The sequence below is a fragment of the Triticum urartu genome, chromosome 1A (assembly GCF_056163025.1).
Source record: "Triticum urartu cultivar PI428250 chromosome 1A, HENAU_Tu73, whole genome shotgun sequence".
NCBI lineage: Eukaryota > Viridiplantae > Streptophyta > Magnoliopsida > Poales > Poaceae > Triticum > Triticum urartu.
In genome coordinates, this window is record NC_141873.1 from 122,355,185 (window position 1) to 122,360,142 (window position 4,958).

The window sequence follows — 4,958 nt, forward strand, 5'->3', positions numbered from 1 at the left end:
CGGTCAGACTGGAGAGAATAACAGCCGACGGGCTGACATCTCCCGGCAGTCGCAACAGGAGCGTCATGGATGGTGTGACGTCGCGGTCGCGTTGACTGTAGAGGAAGCCGACGAGTTGCTCAAGCGAGGTGATAGCCCTTTGTGCCGTTGTCGAGGTAGCCGAGAGTGTGGGGTGGCGTAGGCATGGTCGAGGTAGCCGTGCAAAGAATGCCGTGGTCGATGTCGAGTCGGGGTAGCCGGTTGTTGAGGAAGTCGTCGTGGAGCCGCAGGCGCAAGCAGGCGCCGAGTTAGTCATGAGCGCAGTGTTGTCGAAGTAGTGGTGTGCCAGGAAGAAGATGTTGTTGACGGCGCGTCGCGCCGGGGTTGCCAAGCCCAAGGACACATCGTGGAGAAATGCACGCATCGGTGTTGCCAGCACCGGGCATGCGTAGACGGACGAATACGAAGTTGACGAAGCGCCGCACCGGGCTTGCCAGGCCCGAGGACACGTTGTGGACGAAGGCACACATCGGTGTTGCCGGCATCGGGCATGCGTAGACGAGGTACCTGCACGAGCTGTACGCCATATCAAGGAGTCGTAGGGGCCAGCAGAGAAGAACTCGACGATGGTTGCGGTGCCAAGCGGAGCGGAGCCGATGTCGCCAACGATGGTCAGAGTAGACGAAGTGGTCGGGGAAGATGACGGCGATGCTGACGACGAGCTGGTGCTTGACAAAGACGAAGGGGATGGAATGGCGGCTACAGGGGTAGCAGCAGCGGCGGCCGAAGAAGAGCGGCGGCGGAGGCGGCGACGGCGACAGCTAAGTTTGGAGCGTGGCGTCGGTGCTCGAAGTAGGTGAGAAAACCGACGACGTGACGAAGATCGGCGCGGACGGTGACATTCCGGCGCCAAGGGAGACGGCACGGCACATACCACGGGAAGTGGACGTGCGGCGATGACGGAATGGACCGCGGGTCACGGCGTTACGACCCAAGGGGTGACACAGCTACAGCAGGCGGGTCAGAGTGACAGCAGGAAGACCTCGAAGCGGCGGCATGGACCGCGTGCCGTGGTGCTACGGCCCGAAGCGGCGACGCAGTAGCGGCACTCGAGATGTTGTAACTGTGGGACGGAGTCGGGGGACGGCGGGGACCGCGTGCTGCAGCGCTACGGCCCGAAGGGGCGACGCACCGGCGGCTCACGAGTCAGTGCAACCGCGGAGATAACCACGGGACGACGACGTTATGACCCGACTGGGTGATGCAGCGGCAGCCCGTTGCTCAATTGAAGAAGGGGCGCGCTGTACTCGGGACAGTCTTTACAGGACCTGCGGAGGCGTGGCGGACGACACAGACCGATTTTAGATCGAAAAACCAAAAAGAAAACGCCGATCAAGACGACTGGCGAGAGAAAAAAAATCCGAAGCAAGGGCTCGGGAAAAAACTCTCTAGGGCAGCCGGTCAACACGACAGGCGGATGAACTCTAGGTACGGACGGCGGTCCCCAAAGGCGGTGATGAAGGTCGATCACCCTGGGGGCGGCGCGCGGGGCGGAAGCGGTGGGCGGCGGCTAGAGTTTGAATCGGTTAGGCTGATACCATGTTAGAAGGGATATAGAGGGATTTGATGGATTCGATAGATGTATTATTGAGTCTCGAGGGCGAGTATATATTGAGTACAAGAATTGCAGTGCAATAAGTCTTTTCTAAAGATAAGATAGGAGACGAATTACAAATCCTAAATTATCAATAACATGTAACCTAAATATATCTCTAACACAAACGAATGATGCCAGGTTTGCATCAATTTCAGTCAGCACCTGCTTGATTTGATCCTTTCCAATGCACATTGTATAGATCGATTTACATCAAGGCCAGGATTGCAGAAGCACATTTTGTAAAGCAAAATACTTTTGGTGCAAAGGAACAGGGAACGCAGCTGAATGATCCCTTTCAGCTATCAGCATTGTACTTGCGGAATTGCATGGCATGCAAAGCCCGAAAGCAACAACTCCCTGGACTGGACCGATGGAACAACCTTGCAGCTACAAGGTGGGCATCAGAATATTGGAGATTAGGCACGCACCGGGCTGCTGTTAGCGCACACACATCCGTCGCCGATCAATGTCGTTTTGCGCAGTTTTCCTGTAAGCCTGTGCTTTAATCTCGGATCAGCGACCGTGAGCCTCATTATCAGAGCTAGGATACAAAGGAAAGGACACACTGTGCATATGTATGTTACAACCTTGACTTCTCCCGTCTATGAATAATATGGCTGCAGACACGTTCAGGATCTCCTCTTTTTTGAAACGGACAAGACAAAGGGGCAAAAACAAATTTGTCAAGTTGCTGCACACATTTTCTTTGCTGTGATCTGTGGATGACCCTTCAAGCAGGGATTAGGTATAGATGCAGAGTAATTTACACTGAAGGATTACACATGTAGCACGCCTAACGTAATTCGTTTGACGGGGTCAGAGCTGAGGTACCTCTGAATGATGAAAACTGCTAACTGTTCTACTGTGAACCTTATCACTCCAGACTGGTCCAGTAATGGTTGTAGGGCAGCTGTACAGTTATTTTGGTTGTTTGGCCTCTTCTTCGTTGGTTTCCCTCTTCTGTCATGGTTTCTGTTTTTGCTCTTTTCTCTTTTGCTTTTCATTTGTAATACCGGCGCCATTTCTGTGCGTTCCTTCTTACCAAAATTATGTGCACTTATTAGGTGAGTTTTCGAGAAGGAAAAAACGGACATTTCTCCAAAAGAGGAAGCTCAGCCTTCCTCTAACCAACTAAGATGACCTAAATGTCAGGCTTAATTAATTTATGATTTGAAAGGCACCTACAATGAGCAACTTTGCTTATGATCCAGGGCAACGGTTATCTGTCTTAAGCACTCAATGATCACTTTGTACCAGATTAATTGATTGTTAATTATATAGATGAAGCTTGAAGCATCCACCTACTATTTCTGACCTGCACATTGGTCTCAGGCTACAAACTAAACCGAACCCAGACTAATGAGCACCACACTAAAAAAATTAGTAACACCAGAGTCTGAAATCAGGAAAGCCATGCCCAAGTCTGAACTTTTTGCCCACATCTTTGCTACCTTGCTGAACTGAACTGTTCTGCAATATTTTGTGAATGAATTATCACCTTTGCATGGAGTGAATTCTAAACCCTTGGGGGTCCATGCACGTGCTGTTCTTCTTCATCACGCATGATGGGCTAGGGCTAGCTGGTCCTCGAGGAGCAATAACTCCAGTGTCTTTCCCTGCTGTTTCTTCAACAACTTGATGCCCCTCATATGGGGCAATGCAACCTGCAGAAATGCATGGCAGCAGTGCGGGCATGGAGCCCCCACCCCAGGCCCAGGGGTAGTAGGTAGCTGGCTAGCGAGTGCCCTTGATGGTCGATAGCACCTCCTCCGTTTCATCGGGAGACTGCAATGCAGTACACCGTTTTCATCACTTCTGGAAAATGAATTTGAGCAACGCAATGGATTCATCTGTAAATATGTGTACTTTTTAGTAGTACATGTTATAGTTGGATTTGTGTACTTTGCTATTAATTTAACCAAAGAATGTACGTGGCACGTAAACCGCCTGAAAATGACCGCACAAGGCCGGAAAGTTGTTGAGTGAGTGACATATCACATGAGAAAATGACTGCATGGGATAACCTTGAACCAGATGCAAGTCAAATGGCTAGGCCAGCATGACGCAAAAATCGAACTGCCTTGACAGGCACTTGATGCATGGTTAATTAAGGTATTGCAGCCTCAAGAAGTGAGCTATGGTCTCCTCTAGCCTCTTTGTTTACTCAGAGTTCAAAATGCAAAAGAATCAGCACAACTCAACCACTACTGTCCTCTTCTTTCTTGGCAGCGCATGCAGCACCATCCAGTCAGTCCAGGGGCATCGGACCGGGTAAACAAGCCAAGCTTCATTTTCCTCATGACCATTGTCAGAGATAGTTAATGAAGCCCCAGGATAAGCCAAAAACAATATGTAACGAGCTTAGGTTAATTAGTCTACTCTTGTGTGCCACTGCTTAAGAATAACACGTCAGAGTTCGGCCCCTTGCATTGCATGCACTTGTGTCAACTAATGTGCAAGTTGGGGAGAGAGCAGATAGCTAAACAAATGCGTCGCGGATTTGTGACAGAGATATGAACCATGAGCGCGAGACAGGGGATCCGATCGACCCCTAGATCCGTGCTTAATTTTCTCCTAAGTTCCATTAATGCATGGCACCCTTGGTTTCCCTATGGAGATTAGGTAGGATTAGCGGATAAAAGATTCAGACACTGACAAATCGCTAGCCACATGCTATGGAGTTTTTCTTGCTGATCACGCGTCTGTTGAAATCCATGGGACCAGCTAGTACGCATGCTTCATTTTAAGAACCCGTCCTACTTCGAAGTTCTAAGAGCAACTTCAACGGGTTGACCTAAACGAACAACGATTTTGTCAGCTTTTTGTTTGTTTGAATCGGTCAAGCGGACACGGACGTCCGCTTTCGCGATTGGATCGGCGCGTGCGTCCAACACTGACCCGATCCATTTTGACGACGCTAGAAAAAAAGACACATGCACATTTAAAAAAACAATATTAATTAAACATTAAAGCCGCCCACGAAGGCCCACGAGAGTCCACGCGTCCACATTAGCATTTAAGAAAAATAAAAACAACCAACCTAAACTACGAGGCGGCGCGTAGTCCTAGACGTCGTCATCGTCCTCCTTCCTTGGGGTTGGTGAGGTCGATGAGCGTCGGCGCAGGGCCGGCCCAGGGGAACGCCGTGTTCCAGGCGGCGGCGATGTAGGCTGCGGGCAGCTGTTCCGGCGCGGGGGGTTGTGCGGCCACTTGTGCAGCCGCGGCCTGGCGCGCCTCCTCCTCAGCCTCGCGCTACTCCTCCTCGGGGTCGCGCTCGAGCATCTTCTCGTACTCGCCGCGACAGTGCTCCTCAGCCAGCCGT